Genomic DNA, 17,375 nt, shown 5'->3' with positions numbered 1-17,375 from the left:
ATTAGCTGGGCATGGTGGCGCACGCCTGTAATCCCAGCTACTGAGGAGATTGAGGCAGGAGAATTGCCTGAACCCAGGAGGCGGAGGTTGCGGTGAGCCGAGATCGCGCCATTGCACTCCAGCCTGGGTAACAAGAGTGAAACTCCGTCTCAAAAAAAAAAAAAAAAGCAAATAAATAAATAATAAAAATAAAGGTGAACAACTATCTCATCTAAGTGTATTCTGTTACCTAATATATTAGAGAGTCTTATCTTAAAGTTTTATTGTCTTAGAGATTTTTCATGGGGTCATAATTAAAATAAATCTTCCAACCCTTAAGTAAGTTCATACCTCCTATTGTTCAGGTAAGGTAATTTTGAAGTCAACAGATTGATGCTCTCTTACCTGACACAATTGGGATCGGTAATTAGAATGTCAATTCAAAAAAGTAGACTAAAGGTGAAAGTCAAAAAGTGACATATGGATGCCACAGTTTAGTTTGTCTTAATTTTTTTTTCATTTTTCATTTCTAATTAATTAATTTTTTTAGAGACAGAGTCTCGCTCTGTTACCCAGGCTGGAGTACAATGGTGGGAACACGGTTCACTGCAGCCTCCACCTTGTGGGCTTAAGTGATCCTCCCACCTCAGCCTTCTGAGCAGCTGGAACCACAGGTCTGTGCCACCACACCTGCCTAATTTTTAATTTTTTCATAGAGAGAAGGTCTTGCCATGCTGCCCAAGCTGGTCTCAAACTCCTGGGCTCACAGAATCTTCCAGCCTCAGCCTCCAAAAGTGCTGGAATTACAGGCGTGAGCCACCCCACCTCGCCAACAATTTTTTTTCTAAAGCAACATCATTATGAGTCTGTTAACAATTAACTTGATTTTTATAGAAACACCTTATTTTGTTTGGTTGGTTTGTTTTGTTTGGACAGTCTCACTATGTTGCCTAGGCTGGAGTGCAATGGTGTAATGGCAGCTCACTGCAACCTCCACCTCCCCGGTTCAAGGGATTCTCCTGCCTCAACTTCCTGAGTAGCTGGGATTACAGGCAAGCACCACCAAGCCCAGCTAATTTTTATATTTTTAGTAGAGACGGGGTTTCACCAGGTTGGCCAGGCTAGTCTCAAACTCCTGACCTTGTGATCCACCCACCTCCAATTCCCAAAGTCCTGGGATTACAGGCATGAGCCACTGTGCCCAGTCTAGAAACACCTTTCTGTTAGGGGTCATCATATTTTATTTTATTTTGTGTTTGTTTTTTTGCGGGGGGGTTTATTATTGTTTTTTTATGGCAGGGCCTCACTCTGTAGCCCAGGCTGGAGTGCCTTAGCGTGATCTCAGCTCACTGCAACCTCCGTCTCCCAGGTTCAAGTGATTCTCCTGCCTTAGCCTTCTGAGTAGCTGGGATTACAGGTGCATGCAATCATACCTGACTAATTTCTGTATTTTTGGTAGAGACGGGGTTTCACCATGTTGGCCAGGCTGGCTTCTAACTTCTGACCTCAGGTGATCCACCCACTTTGGCCTCCCAAAATACTGGGATCACAGACCTGAGTCACTGCACCCAGCCTACATCATATTTTATCATTTAAATAATATTTAATTAAATCACACACATACACACACACACACAGAGTAACAAATACAAGTGGGAATAATGGGTTTGGGTGCAACACAACTATTGCCAACCACTCAACTCCACTGTTGAGAGCAGAAGTAGTGTTCTCTATAAAGAGGCCTTCTAGGGTGCTGAGGGCATAATAAGATACTTAATCTGAGCTTGTGTGTTTCAGAATTAGCTGATATTTTTTAAACGGCCTCTATTCTTTTATTATTAAGTAAATAACTCAAATTTCATAAGATATGAATTATTTGAGCACTGAAACTATTAGTCAGAACGGCTTTGGTTTCAAATAACAGAAACTCAAATCAGCGTATGCATACAAGGGAATCTTTTGACTTAGAGAATTGAGAAGCTCGGGAGCTGTCTTGGCTTCAGTGTTCCTTTCAATCTATTTCTCTCGTCTTTGCTGCTTCTCACAGCATGTTAGTCTCATGCTCTCATGTGTAGACTTTCTCTGTGTAACTGCGGAAGATGGCTGTTGTCAGCTCCAGTACATAGTGGGTTATGAGGAAGAGGCTCTCTTCCAGTAACTTTCTCTCATGCCTCTAGAAGCCTCTGATAGGCCATGGTTTGGGTTATGTGTCCATCTTTGAACCAATCACCATGTCAGATGAGCCAGCCTGGATCTCATATTCACTAATGTGCAGGCCGAACACAATCCCATCAGGACCTCATGGAGTGGAAAAGGATAAGTTTTCAAAGAAAAAGCTGCATATGTGCTCTTAATAGAAGCTAAACATGCAAAAACAATAGATGCTTTCAGCATGACCTTGCCTTTGTTACCAAAATACCAGGGGTTCAGTCTAAGTCCTACTCCTCACAGCCCAGAAAACCAATCACTGAGACAATGAGTCTTGCCAAGGAAGAAGGCTTTAATTGGGTGCAGCAGCTGAAGATGTGGGAGCTAGTCTCAAATTCATCTCCTGACTAACTAAAATTAGGGGCTGATCTATCAGGGAAGAAATGAAACTATGTATGGGAAAGCAGGAACTCAACTTGGGAGGCCTGAGGAAACAATCATGATGAATGAAGGGTCTGATGTCTCATTGTCTGGATGCAACCATCTGGGGAGTTTCAGTTCTTTTTTTTAGATACTTTTTGAGAGGTTTTTGAGGGTCCTTTCCTGAGGAAGGAACTCAGATAATACAAATGTAAGTTTCAAGCTTAAGACCAGAACTGTCTATGGGACTATTATTTAATTCTCTCCTAAAACCAAGCCCATGGAAGCAGCTTGCCCTCAAATATTGAATGACTCAACTAAGAGTAGCACTTTATTCTTCCATACATTTTCACAAACTGATAAAGTTTGGATGTTTTGTCTCTTCCAAATCTCATGTTGAAATGTGATCTCCAGTGTTGGAGGTGGGGTCTAGTGGGAGGTGTTTGGGTCATGGGGACAGATCCCTCAAGAACGGCTTGGTGCTGTTCTCACAATAATGAGTGCATTCTTACTCTGAGAGCTCCCTGGGCAACAAGAGCGAAACTCCACCTCAAAAAATATAATTAATAAATAGTCAGGAAACAACAGATGCTGGAGAGGATGTGGAAAAATATGAACGCTTTTTTTTCTTTCTTTCTTTCTTTTTTTTTTTTTTTGACTTAGAGTCTTGCTCTGTCGCCCAGGCTGAAGTGCAGTGGCACGATCTGGGCTCACTGCAACTTCTGCCTCCTGGGTTCCATTGATTCTCAGCCTCCCAAGTAGTTGGGATTACAGGTGTCCACCAACACACCCAGCTAATTTTTGCATTTTTAGTAGAGATGAGGTTTCACCACGTTGGCCTGGCTGGTCTCTAACTCATGACTTCGTGATCCACCCCCTCACCCTTCCAAAGTACTGGGATTACAGGCATGAGCCACTGCACTCAGCAGGAATGCTTTTACACTGTTGGTGGGGGTGTAAATTAGTTCAACCATGTGGAAGACAGTGTGGTGATTCCTTAAGGATCTAGAACCAGAAATAGCATTTGACCCAGTAATCCCGTTACTCGGTATATACCCAAAGAATATAAACTATTTTACTATAATGACGCATGCACACAAATGTTTATTGCAACACTATTCACAATAGCAAAGACTTGGAACCAACCCAAATGCCCATCAATGATAGACTGGATAGATAAAATGTGGCACAGAGACACCATGGAATACTATGCAACCATAAAAAAGAATGAGTTCACCTCTCTTGCAGGTATATGGATCAGGCGGAAACCATCATTCTCAGCAAACTAACACAGGAACAGAAAACCAAACACTGCATGTTCTCATTCATAAGTGGGAGTTGAACAATGAGAACCACATGGACACAGGGAGGGGAACATCACATACCGGGGCTTGTTGGGCAGTGGCAGGAGAAGGAGAGGGCGAGCATTAGGATAAACACCTAATGTATTCGGGGCTTAAAACCTAGGTGACGGGTTAATGCATGCAGCAAATCACCATGGGACATGTATACCTATGTAACAAACCTGCACATTCTGCACATGTACCCCAGAACTTAAAATATAAATTTTTAAATATAATTTTTTAAAATTACACAGCTGGTTTCTGACAGAGCTGAGTTCATAACTGGGTTACCTTAGGATGTTTCCCTCTTTTCTTCTCCTGTGCTACCAGAACTGATATCAAAGAGAAGGAAGAAAAGCAAAATATTCAATTTCACTACTTCTTTGACAGTTTGATATGTTGTTGTCCCTCAAAGGCCATGATGATGATATGTCATCTCTAACTTTCAGGCTAATTACAGGTACATATAATAGGTGGTTGTTTGGACTATTTCAAAAAATAGAGACAGGTTTTCACTGTGTTGCCCAGGCTAGTCTTGAACTCCTGGGCTCAAGTGATCCTCCCACCTTGGCTTCCCAAAGTCCTGCAATTACAGGTGTGAGCCACCACACTCATCCTTTTTTTTTTTTTTTTTTTTGAGATGGAGTTTCACTCTTGTTGCCCAGGCTGGAGTACAATGGCACAATCTTGGCTCACTGCAACCTCTACCTCCCAGGTTCAAGCAATGCTCTTGCCTCAGCCTCCCAAGTAGCTGGGACTACAGGTATGCGCCACCAGGCCCAGCTAATTTTTGTCTTTGTTTTTTTTGTTTGTTTGTTTGTTTTTGTTGTTTTTTTGTTTGTTTGTTTGTTTTTCAGTAGAGATAGGGTTTCTCCATGTTGGTCAGGCTTGTCTTGAACTCCTGACCTCAGGTGATTCACCCACCTCGGCCTCCCAAAGTGCTAGGATTATAGGCATGAGCCACTGCCGTACCCAGCCTGCTGTTTTTTTTTGTTTTTTTGGGTTTTTTTTTAGATATGTTCTCACTTTGTCACCCAGGCTAGAGTGCTGTGGTGTGATCATGGCTCACTGCAGCCTCAACCTCTTGAGCTCAAGCAATCCTCCCACCTCAGCCTCCCAAGTAGCTGGGACTACAGGTGCATACCACCACACCTGGCTAATTTTTAAACTTTTTTTGTGGAGATAAGATCTTGCTGTGTTGCCCAGGCTGATCTCGGATTCCTGGGCTCCAGTGATTCTCCTACCTCGGCCTCCCAAAGTGTGGGGATTACAGGCATGAGCCATTGCACCCAGCCTATTTGGCTTATTGATTTATTGAGTTGTGGAGTCTGCTAAAGGAAACCTCACCTATGTATATTTGCCCTTATGTTTGACAATACATTGATGTACTAAGACTGCAGTGAAGACAGTTTTGTTTTTTTTTTTTTTTTTTTTTTTTGACTCAGTCATTCAGCTTTTTTTCAGTGCTGGTTTTTGGTTCCCTGAAGACAGTTTCTTAAAGGCAGTGTGGCATATCGGACATAATGTAAGATATACAGTCAAACTGTGTTTAAATCTCAGGTCAATTACTTGTATCCTTGGGCAAGTCAGGTAAGCTCCATGAACCTCTGCGTCCTATTAAAAAAAGGGTGATGTCACTATCTACCTACTATACATACTTCACAGGATTCTGGTGAATATAAAATGAGGTAATTGTAGGGAAAGCTTTCCCTTGGCCCTCTGAAGACTTGTTGAAAAATAACTCACTGCCAGGTGCGGTGCCTTATGCCTATAATCCCAGCACTTTGGGGAGCCAAGGCAGGCGGATCACCTGAGGTCAGGAGTTTGAGACCAGCCTGGCCAACATAGTTAAATCCCTACAAAAATTAGCCAAGCATGGTGGCAAACGCTTGTAGTCCCAGCTACTTGGGAGGCTGAAGTGGGAGGACTGCTTGAACCCGGGAGGCAGAGGTTGCAGTGAGCAGAGATTGCACCACTGCCTGGGTGACAGAAGGAAAAGGAAAAAAGAAAAATAACTCACAAAAGGAGATTAATTGGAGAAGAGGTGTATACATGTATTAATGTGCATATGGGGAAGAACTACAGAGTGATTACTTCCAAGTTCCCAATAGGGTGTGGAAGTTTATGTATCATCTTGAGGTTCCATAAAGAATGAGGATTTGGATAATGGCAAAACAGGTTATGGGAGAGGAAGAAGAGGAGGCCTGGCTAGCAAAGGTGATCTCGTGTAGGGGAAACCTCACAGGTAGCAGCCTTCACAGAGAATAGATGGTGAAGGTTTTTTTCCAGATCTTTAAAACTGTTGGACTCTCAGTTAACTTGTTTTAGGTCAGAGAAAGGAAGGCCCTCAGAGAAAAGCAAACTGTACTGATGTAGACTTTTATAGATATCAATCTCTCTCACTATAGACATCCTTCAGCTATTCTATTTCTAGACCTTTTGAATAGACATCTCGAACTATGTCCAGGAAATATGTTTTGGGGTAAAACATCTTGGTTTGCTTCATAATGTTTGTAAAAATACATTTGTAGATCTTGTGGGAAGAGCTGAAGCAGGCGCTCTTGGCTCGGCGCGGCCCGCTGCAATCCGTGGAGGAACGCGCCGCCGAGCCACCATCATGCCAGGGCACTTACAGGAAGGCTTCGGCTGCGTGGTCACCAACCGATTCGACCAGTTATTTGACGACGAATCGGACCCCTTCGAGGTGTTGAAGGCAGCGGAGAACAAGAAAAAAGAAGCCGGCGGGGGCGGCGTTGGGGGCCCTGGGGCCAAGAGCGCAGCTCAGGCCGCGGCGCAGACCAACTCCAACGCGGCAGGCAAGCAGCTGCGCAAGGAGTCCCAGAAAGACCGCAAGAAACCCTGCCCCCCAGCGTTGGCGTGGTTGACAAGAAAGAGGAGACGCAGCCGCCCGTGGCGCTTAAGAAAGAAGGAATAAGACGAGTTGGAAGAAGGCCTGATCAACAACTTCAGAGTGAAGGGAAAATAATTGATAGAAGACCAGAAAGGCGACCACCTCGTGAACGAAGATTTGAAAAGCCACTTGAAGAAAAGGGTGAAGGGGGCGAATTTTCAGTTGATAGACCGATTATTGACCGACCTATTCGAGGTCGTGGTGGTCTTGGAAGAGGTCGAGGGGGCCGTGGACGTGGAATGGGCCGAGGAGATGGATTTGATTCTCGTGGCAAACGTGAATTTGATAGGCATAGTGGAAGTGATAGATCTTCTTTTTCACATTACAGTGGCCTGAAGCACGAGGACAAACGTGGAGGTAGCGGATCTCACAACTGGGGAACTGTCAAAGACGAATTAACAGAGTCTCCCAAATACATTCAGAAACAAATATCTTATAATTACAGTGACTTGGATCAATCAAATGTGACTGAGGAAACACCTGAAGGTGAAGAACATCATCCAGTGGCAGACACTGAAAATAAGGAGAACGAAGTTGAAGAGGTAAAAAAGGAGGGTCCAAAAGAGATGACTTTGGATGAGTGGAAGGCTATTCAAAATAAGGACCGGGCAAAAGTAGAATTTAATATCCGAAAACCAAATGAAGGTGCAGATGGGCAGTGGAAGAAGGGATTTGTTCTTCATAAATCAAAGAGTGAAGAGGCTCATGCTGAAGATTCGGTTATGGACCATCATTTTCGGAAGCCAGCAAATGATATAACGTCTCAGCTAGAGATCAATTTCGGAGACCTTGGCCGCCCAGGTCGTGGTGGCAGGGGAGGACGAGGTGGACGTGGGCGTGGTGGGCGCCCAAACCGTGGCAGCAGGACCGACAAGTCAAGTGCTTCTCCTGATGTGGATGACCCAGAGGCATTCCCAGCTCTGGCTTAACTGGATGCCATAAGACAACCGTGGTTCCTTTGTGAACCCTTCTGTTCAAAGCTTTGCATGCTTAAGGATTCCAAACGACTAAGAAATTAAAAAAAAAGAGAGAGACTGTCATTCATACCATTCACACCTAAAGACTGAATTTTATCTGTTTTAAAAATGAACTTCTCTCGCTACACAGAAGTAACAAATATGGTAGTCAGTTTTGTATTTAGAAATGTATTGGTAGCAGGGATGTTTTCATAATTTTCAGAGATTATGCATTCTTCATAAATACTTTTGTATTGCTGCTTGCAAATATGCATTTCCAAACTTGAAAAAAAAAATACATTTGTAAAGTGTTTTAAAGGGCTCCATGAAATTTGCAAAGTAGCTGGGTGCAGTGGCTCATGCCTGTAATCCCAGCACTTTGGGAGGCTGAGGCAGGCAGATCACAAGGTCAGGAGTTTGAGACCAGCCTAACCAACAGGGTGAAACCTCCTCTCTACTAAAAATACAAAAATTAGCCAGGCATGACCATGCCTTCCATGTGCCTCACAGTCTCTCAACTTCACACTGGGATCTCCAGCCTCACCGTGGCTCGAAATGGATCCCAACTGCTCCTGTGCCACTGGTAGCTCCTGGACTTGTGCCAGCTCCTGCAAGTGCAAAGAGTGCAAATGCACCTCCTGCAAGAAGAGCTGCTGCTCCTGCTGCCCCGTGGGCTGTGCCAACTGTGCCCAGGGGCTGCGTCTGCAAAGGGGGGTTGGAGAAGTGCAGCTGCTGTGCCTGATGTGGGGACAGTTCTGCTCCCAGATGTAAATAGACCAACCTGCACAAACCTGGATTTTTTTTTAAATACAGCCTCGAGTCATTTGCTGTATTTCTTTTTCTATTAAATATGTGAGTGACAATAGAACAACTTTGACTTGAAAAAAAAAATTAGCCAGGTGTAGTGGCGCACGCCTGTAATCTCAGCTACTCAGAAGGCTGAGGCAGGAGAATTGCTTGGACCTGGGAGGTGGAGGTTACAGTGAGCCAAGATTGTGCCACTGCACTCCAGCCTGGGCGACAGAGTAAGACTGACTCAAAAAAAAAAAAAAAAAAAGAGGCCGGGCGGAGGCTCACGCCTGTAATCCCAGCACTTTGGGAGGCTGAGGCTCACGAGGTCAAGAGATCCAGACCATCCTGGCCAACATGGTGAAACCCCTTCTCTACTAAAAATCCAAAAATTTAGCCGGGCGTGGTGGCGCGTGCCTGTAACCCCTGTCCGTGCGCTGAGGCAGGAGAATTGCTTGAAACCGGAAAACAGAAGTTGCCGTGAGCCGGGATCAAGCCACTGCACTCCAGCCTGGTGATAGAGCAAGACTCCGTCTCAAAAAAAAAAAAAAAAAAAGGAAAAGAAAAGAAATTTGCAAAGCGTAAGTTTTACATAATTATGAGGTTTTTGTTTTATTTTTAAGACAGGGTCTTGCCCTTCCACCCAGGCTGGAGTGCAGTGGCATGATCATAGCTCCTGTAAACCCAAACTCCTGGGCTCAAGGGATCCTCCTACTTCAGCCTTCTGAGTAGCTGGATTACAGGCATGCACCACCACAGTTGGCTAGATTTTTTATTTTTCTTTTTTGTAGAGACTGGTTCTTGCTATGTTGCCTAGGCTAGTCTCAAACTTTTGGGTTCAAGAGGTCCTCTGGCCTTGGCCTCCCAAAATCTGGGATTACAGGCATGAGCTACCATACTCAGCCACTATGATTTATTTCAAGAACAAGTATTAATTCAGGCATACTCTACTATGTATGATCAAATATGAGGCTATTACAGCTGTTCACAGATGAGCTAGCCAGTTTTCCTCCCCTTCCCTACACCTGGAAGACTGTGGCTGGACAGGCCATTTGTCTAGTTCTGGTCATTTGTTGTGAATGGAAGTGATCTGCATCACTTCTGAGTCAAAGCACTCAGTTTCCAGTGTAAGACCCTCCAGAGCTTTCTTCCCCTTTGAGATATATATATATATGCCATATCTATAATATACATATACACATATATACATACGTGTGTGTGTGTGTGTGTGTGTGTGTGTGTGTGTATAATTTGCCTGGTAACATTTGAAATGTTGTTTTCTCTAACAACCTGGGTCCAAGAGTAACAAAATTATGAAGAAGAGGCCCTAGCCAAGCCCTAGCCAACTCTCTCTGGACATGGGCATGAGAAAGAGAGAAAGTAAGGTTGTTCTAGGACACCAAGATCGTGTTGTTTCTGTTACCTCAGCAGAACCTAGCCTATCCTAATGAAATCACTGATTAGCTTGGCTATTTTGAGTTGGATGTTTTGGTCTATGTCAGTGAAGGTGTATGGAAATGTCTGTTTAGTAAAGAGACATAAGAAGATAATCTTGGCAAGTAATGGTCTTATGACTTCCTGCATGTTCTTCCTTAAGCGAAAGAATGGCACAGGTTAGGTGTGGTAGCTTATGCCTGTAATCCCAGCACTTTGAGAGGCCAAGGTGGGCAGATTGCTTGAGTCCAAGAGTTCGAGACCAACCTGGGCAAATGGCGAAACCCCGTCTCTACAAAAAATTTAGCCAGACATGGTGGTGGGCACCTGTCGATCCAGCTACTTCGGAGGGCTGAGATGGGAGGATTACTTGAGCCCGGGGAAGTCCAGGCTGCGGTAAGCCGTGATGGTGCCAGTGCATTCCAGCCTGGGCAACAGAATGAGACCTTGTCACACACACACACAAAAAAGAGCGTCACAGCACAGAGTGAACACCTTCTTCCCTTCATCAGTATAGTGAGCAAGGGAGCCAGGGTGTCAAAAGTTTCTACTTTGATTCCCAAATTCAGTATTTACCAGCTTTATGACACTTTAAGCAAATAACTTAATCTTCTGAGGCATAATTTCCTTATCTGTAAAACGGAGGTGATGCCAAGCCCAGTGGTGCATATGTGGGTGTACCAGTAGTCCCATCTACTAGGAAGGCTGAGGCAGGAGGATCACTTGAGCCTAGGAGTTCTGGACTGTAGTGCACTATGCTGATTGGGTGTCCTAAGTTCCGATTCAATATGGTGACGTTCTGGGAATGGGGACCCTAGGTTGCCTAAAGAGGGGTGAACTGGCTCAGGTTGGAAATGGAGCAGCTCAAAACTCCTGTACTAATCAGTAGTGGTATACCCCATGCTAATCAGTAGTGCTATACCCCATGCTAATCAATAGTGGTACATCCAGTGCTAATCAGTAGTGATATACCCCGTGCCAATCAGTAGTGGTATATCCCATGCTAATCGGTAGTGCTACATCCCGTGCTAATCGGCAGTGGTATATTCCGCACTAATCGGTAATGGTATATCCCGTGCTGTTCTGTAGTGGTACACCCCGTGCTAATCGGCAGTGGTATACCCCGTGCTAATCAGTAGTGGTATATCCCATGCTAATCAGTAGTGGTATAGCCTATGCTAATCATCAGTAATGGTATATCCTGTGCTAATCAATAGTGGTATAGTGCCTGTGAATAGCCACTGCACTCCAGCCTGAGCAATATAATGAGACCCTCATTTAAAAAGTTTTTAAATGAAATTTAAATGGAAGTGATAATACCCCTTTTGCAAGTGTTGTCTGTAAAACGGCCTTATTCCTGGCACAAAATAAATATTATTTGGTGGATATTTAGTAGCTGCCTATGCTTTCTATTTTGGGATGATTTCAGCAAATTGCAACAAAAAACCAAGTTTAAAATAGTTTAAGTAATAAGGCAATGTATTGTCTGCCATAAATGAATACAAACATAAAATTTGGTGAGGTAAGATTTAGTGAGGTGGCCGGGCAAGGTGGTTTATGCCTGTAATCCCGGCACTTTGGGATGCTGAGGTGGGTGGATCACAAGGTCAAGAGTTCAAGACCAGCCTGGCCAAGATGGTGAAACCCCATCTCTACTAAAACTACAAAAAGTAGCCAGGCGTTGTGGCAGGCACCTGTAATCCCAACTACTCAGGAGGCTGAAGCAGGAGAATTGCCTAAACCCGGGCAGCAGAGGTGCAGTGAGCCAAGATCACACCACTGCACTCCAGCTTGGGCTGCAGGTGAGAATATGTCATAAAAAAACAAAACAAAGAAACAAAAAACAAACACAAATAAAATAAAATCTGATGACCCCTAACAGAAAAGTATTTGTAGGCTGGGCACAGTGGATCACACTTGTAATCCCAGCACTTTGGGAGGCTGAGGTGGGTGGATTATGAGGTCAGGCATTCAAATACAGCCTAACCAAGATAGTGAAACCTCATCTCTACTAAAATTACAAAAATTAGCCAGGCGCGGTGGCAGGCACCTGTAATCCCAGCTACTCGGGAGGCTGATGCAGGAGAATCGCTTGAACCGGGGTGGCAGAAGTTGCCGTGAGTTGAGATCACGCCACTGCACTCCAGCCTGGGCGACACAGTGAGACTCTATCTCAAAAAAAAAAAAAAAAGATTTAGTGAGGTAAGGCGAAAGGCGTAAGGGAAGCTGGAAGGTATTCAATTATATTCAATACTCATGCACCAAGCATTGGGGTAGGTGATATGGACATAAGGACTTTACAGCTTGGTGTAGGAGGCAGGTACCTAAATAAACAATACTATGATGCATGCGTCTGGGGGTCAGAAAGACATCGATTTTTTTGTTTTTGTTTTTGAGATGGAGTTTCACTATTGTTGCCCAGGCTGGAGTGCAATGGCACAATATCAGCTCACTGAAACCTCCGTCTCCTGTGCTCAAGCGATTCTCCTGCCTCAACCTCCCGAGTAGCTGGGATTACAGGCATGCACCACCATGCCCAGCTAATTTTTTTTTCCCCTCCCAGCCTAATTTTTTATTTTTAGTAGAGACAGCGTTTCTTCACATTGGTCAGGCTGGTCTTGAACTCCTGACTTCAGGTGATCTGCCTTCCTCGGCCTCCCAAAGTCCTGGGATTACAGGCATGAGCCACCGCACCCAGCCAAGACATGAGTTTTTGAATCCTGCTTTTATTCTTTGCTAGCTGTGTAATTTGGGGCACTTTTTAAAAATTAAGAAAAAAAAATTTTTTTTTTGAGAAAGAGTCTCACTGTCACCCAGGCTGGAGTGTAGTGGCCTGATCTCAGCTCACTGCAACCTCTGCCTCCCAGGTTCAAGTGATTCTCCTACCTCAGCCTCCAGAGTCGTTGTGATTATAGGCATTTGCCACCATGCCCGGCTATTTTTTTGTATTTTTAATAGAGACAGGGTTTCACCATATTGGCGAGGCTGGTCTCGAACTCTTGACCTCATGATCTGCCCACCTTGGCCTCCCAAAGTGCTGGAATTACAGGTGTGAGTCACCGCACCTGGCCTGGGGCACATTTTAAACATCTATGATACTCAGTTTCCCTGTCTATGAAATGAAGATAATATTTAAGATGGAGGCTGGGCGCGGTGGCTCACACCTGTAATCCCAGTACTTTGGGAGGCCGAGGCGGGTGAATCACAAGGTCAGGAGTTCAAGACCAACCTGACCAACATGGTAAAACCCCGTCTCTACTAAAAATACAAAAATTAGCTGGGTGTGGTGATGCCTACCTGTAATCCCAGCTACTTGGGAGGCTGAGGCAGGAGAATCGCTTGATCCTGAGAGGTGGAGGTTGCATTGAGCTCAGATTGCACCATTGCACTCCAGCCTGGGCGACAGAGCAAGACTCTGTCTCAAAATAACAATAATAATAATAATATTTAAGGTATTGGCCGGGTGCCGTGGCTCACGCCTGTAATCCCAGCACTTTGGGAGGCTGAGGTAGGCAGATCACCTGAGGTCAGGAGTTTGGCTGCACCTGGATAACATGGTGAAACCCTGTCTCTACTAAAAATAAAAAAATTAAAAAATTAGCTGGGAGTGGTGGCACCTGCAATCCCAGCTACTCTGGTGGCTGAGGGAGGAGAATTGCTTGAACCTAGAGGAGGCAGTGGTTGCAGTGAGCCAAGATTGAGCCACTGCACTCTAGTCTGGGCGACAAGACTGAAACTCCATCTCAAAAAAAAAAAAAGTAGCATCTTCAATTTATTTTATTTTTTTTTTAACAGTGTACAAAGTCTATGTGAGCACAAGAAAGTGACTTAACTGCCTGTAGCATCAGACCAGATTCCTGGATCACAAGTCTGAAAGCAGCTTCTAGATGATGCTTGTGGATATTTGGAATAGTATCTACTAATTTCTTTTAAGCAGCTGTGTTTCAGCTCCACTTCAATAAAAACAGCCAATTTTCTCTTCTGTGAATTCTTTTTTTTTTTTTCCACCAGTTGTTACATGACCTTTATTGAAATATTTTCCTTTGTGCTTCTTAACTAGCTGGGCATTCCACAGCACCACTGTTGATGTCATCTATGATGTCGTGAGGGTGGCGGCCATCAACATTACAGCCCACAGACTGGGCAGTCCCCAGGATCTCTTTAATGGTTCCAGAGAGTTCTCTGGCTAATGATCGGTGCCGCATCTGTCGAGCAATGTTGACAATCTCATCGAAAGTGATATTCCTGCTGTGTTTAATGTTTTTCTGTTTCTTTCTGTCTCTTGGTGGTTCCTTAAGGGCTTTGATGATCAGGGCAGAGGCAGAAAGCACCACCTCAGTCTGGGCCTGTCTGTTCTGAATGGTCAGTTTCACTGTAATCCTCAGGCCCTTCCAGTCACCCGTTGCCTTGGCAATGTCATCACCAACCTTTTTTGGAGACAGACCCAGGGGGCCGATCTTGGGGGCAAGCGCAGAAGTGGCACCAACTTCACCCCCAGTGCATCTCAGGTATACGACTTTGATCTCGTTGGGGTCGAACTTCGGCGGCATGGTGGAGGCGGCTGGTGTCGGATGAACCTGGATTCGGGACGACAGAAGAAAGTTGCACCTTGGCCTCCTCCGAGCCGAAAGCCGAAAGCTTCTGTGAATTCTTAAAACTCAAAGAAACTTTGATTCTTTCAAGTGTTAGTATGATGACCTAATTGAGTGCCTAACTCCTCTTACATAGAAAGGAATAAAGATTTGATAATCATCTTCATTGTTTTTTGTGGGTTGGTTTCCTGTTATGTTTTTCCCTCTGTCTAGGGGAAAGGAGTAAAGAAAACTTCCTTGTAGAACTTCTGCTGTAAGGAACATATTTGAGAAAATAAACACGGAGAGCAAGTGAGTTTCTCATTAATATTATAACCAGCGTAATTAAATTCTTAAGTACTTAGGGATAGTATTGAAGCATTGAATACTATTCATTTACTTAACTAAAGTAACAGAAGTGCAAAGTCCCAGAAGGTGGGGCAGAGAAATCAGATGGAGGGAGCAGCCTCAGAGAGAATACAATCTATGAGGAGAACCCACACACAATTGATGTAATACAAGTTAGAAAGTGATTTAACTTCAGGCAGTCAAAAGATTTATTTATTTTTTTTTTTCCAGACAGGAGTCTCGCTCTGTGGCCCAGGCTGGAGTGCAGTGGTGTGATCTCAGCTCACTGCAACCTCCGCCTCCTGGGTTCAAGCCATTCTCCTGCCTCAGTCTCCCAAGTAGCTGGGATTACAGATGTGTGCCACCACATCTGGCTAGTTTTTGTATTTTTAGTGGAGACGGGGGTTTTACTGTGTTGGCCAGGCTGGTCTCAAACTTCTGACCTCAGGTGATCTACCCACCTTGGCCTCCCAAAGTGGGATTATAGGCATGAGCCACTGCATCAGGCCTAAAGAAGCTTTTAAAAAATAATAATAAATAAAAGAGATAGTATCTGAGCTCAGTCTTGAAGCACTGGCAGTATTTTAGAATACAAACTTCCAGACACAAAGTTGGGACGTGAATGTTCCAGGTAAAGGAATTAGTGTGGGCAAAGGGCAAGTCACAGAGACAAGAGTGGGAGGGACAGATGAGCAGCCAGGTGATCAGTTCCACTTAGTCACAAGAGAGAGTGGCCTCATCTCCACCCCTCATCTGCCACTTATCTGTCCTTTGATTTGATTTTTAATTTTTATGAGAGGATACCTCATCTTCTAGACCAGCAGTCCCTTTTTAGCCCAGGAATCGGTTTCGTGGAAGATAATTCTTCTACGAATCAGGGCAGAGGGGGAATGGTTTCAGGATGATTCCAGTGCATTACATTTATTGTGCTTCTTTTCTCTTTCTTTCGAATTTCACTCTTGTTGCCCAGGCTGCAGTGCAACGGCGCGATCTTCTCTCACCGCAACCTCCGCTTCCCGGTTTCAATCGATTCTCCTGCCTCAACCTCCTAAGTAGCTGGGATTACAGGAATGTGCCACCATGCCCAGCTAATTTTCTATTTTTAGTAGAGACAGTTTCTCCATGTTGGTCAGGCTGGTCTTGAACTCCCGACCTCAGGTGATCTACCTGCCTCGGCCTCCCAAAGTGCTAGGATTACAGGCTTGAACCACTGTGCCCAGCTATTGTGCACTTTATTTGTATTATTATTACATTGTAATATTTAAGAAATAATTATTTAACTCACCATAATATAGAATCAGTGAGAGCCCTGAGCTTGTTTTCCTACAACTAGATGGTCCCAAATGGGGGTGATGGGAGAAAGTGACAGATCATCAGACATTCGATTCTCAGAAGAAGTGAGCAACCTAGATCCTTCAATGCCCGGTGAGGTTCACCGTAGGATTCATGCTTCTATGAGAATCTAATGCTGCCGCTGGTCTGACAGGAGGCGGAGCTCAGACAGTAACTCAAGGGATGGGGAGTGGCTGTAAATACAGACAAAGCCTAACTCGCTCAGCAACCCCTCACATCCTGCTGTGCAGCCTGGTTCCTAAATTAGCTATTTCCACTGTGCCAGTCCATGGCAGGAGGTGAGAGGCTCGATTCCTAAGAGGCCACGCATGGTCCATGGCCGGGGGGTTGGAGCCCCTTGTCCTGGAGAATATGTAAAGGAAGAGTGCTGTACAAAAAAATATGCTTTAAGCCAGTTGTGATGGCTCACACCCGTAATCCCTGTGCTTTAGGAGACTGAGGAGAGAGGATTGCTCAAGCCCAGGTGTTTGAGACCAGTCGGGGCAACATAGGGAGACCTCGTCTCTACAAAACATTTAAAAAAATTAGCTGAATGTGTAAGAATTGCTTGAGCTCAGGAGTTCAAGGTTTCAGCGAGCTATGATTGTGCCATTGCACTCCAGCCTGGGCGACAGAGCAAGACTGTCTTAAAAACCAAAAAGCAAAAAGTATGCTTTGATTTCTTCCTGTATCATCTACCCTCCTTAGTAAATAAAGTAAAACATCTATTATGGAGGTGAGGGCATTGGTTGACTCATTAAAGGCAAAATAGAAAAAAATATATCACAAGAATAAAAGTTATATCATGAAAAGTTGATATTTTAATGATTTTAAGTCTGTTCCAACTTCTTTTTCTCACACTTATAATTTTTTTTTAAATTTCCCCTGGTAGTATTAAATAGTATTGATACTTATAGTTGATAGTATTAGAAAATAATCATAATGCAACAACCAATGCACTAATGGATCAACAACAGACACTAAAAGCTTTCATTGGATGAAAGGTTGTTGGGGAATAAAATAGTCACACAGAAGCAAAGCATGGCTCCATGGAATACTTACAAATTAAAAGAGAAAAGAGAGATCTGGAGAGTACCCCCTGAACCTAGCATTCAAACTTATCATCACCCATCCTGGGACAACT

General features: G+C 44.2%; 3 pseudogenes across 3 annotated transcripts; 2 read left to right on the top strand and 1 right to left on the bottom strand.

The window, feature by feature from the left end:
* Window positions 1–6,423: 6,423 nt before the first annotated feature.
* On the top strand, window positions 6,424–7,827 carry LOC116552283 (annotated as a pseudogene). The gene has a single exon (XR_004269311.1). The product of XR_004269311.1 is annotated as a plasminogen activator inhibitor 1 RNA-binding protein pseudogene (transcript).
* Window positions 7,828–8,297: 470 nt separating this feature from the next.
* LOC116552277 lies at window positions 8,298–8,558 on the top strand (annotated as a pseudogene). The gene has a single exon (XR_004269310.1). The product of XR_004269310.1 is annotated as a metallothionein-1E pseudogene (transcript).
* A 5,413-nt stretch (window positions 8,559–13,971) lies between these two features.
* On the bottom strand, window positions 13,972–14,618 carry LOC116552270 (annotated as a pseudogene). The gene has a single exon (XR_004269307.1). The product of XR_004269307.1 is annotated as a 60S ribosomal protein L12 pseudogene (transcript).
* Window positions 14,619–17,375: the final 2,757 nt, after the last annotated feature.

The sequence above is a fragment of the Sapajus apella genome, unplaced genomic scaffold (genome assembly GCF_009761245.1).
Source record: "Sapajus apella isolate SASKATOON/1434 unplaced genomic scaffold, GSC_monkey_1.0 scaffold1, whole genome shotgun sequence".
In the NCBI taxonomy this organism is placed as follows: domain Eukaryota; kingdom Metazoa; phylum Chordata; class Mammalia; order Primates; family Cebidae; genus Sapajus; species Sapajus apella.
This window is presented reverse-complemented; position numbering and strand designations above follow the sequence as displayed.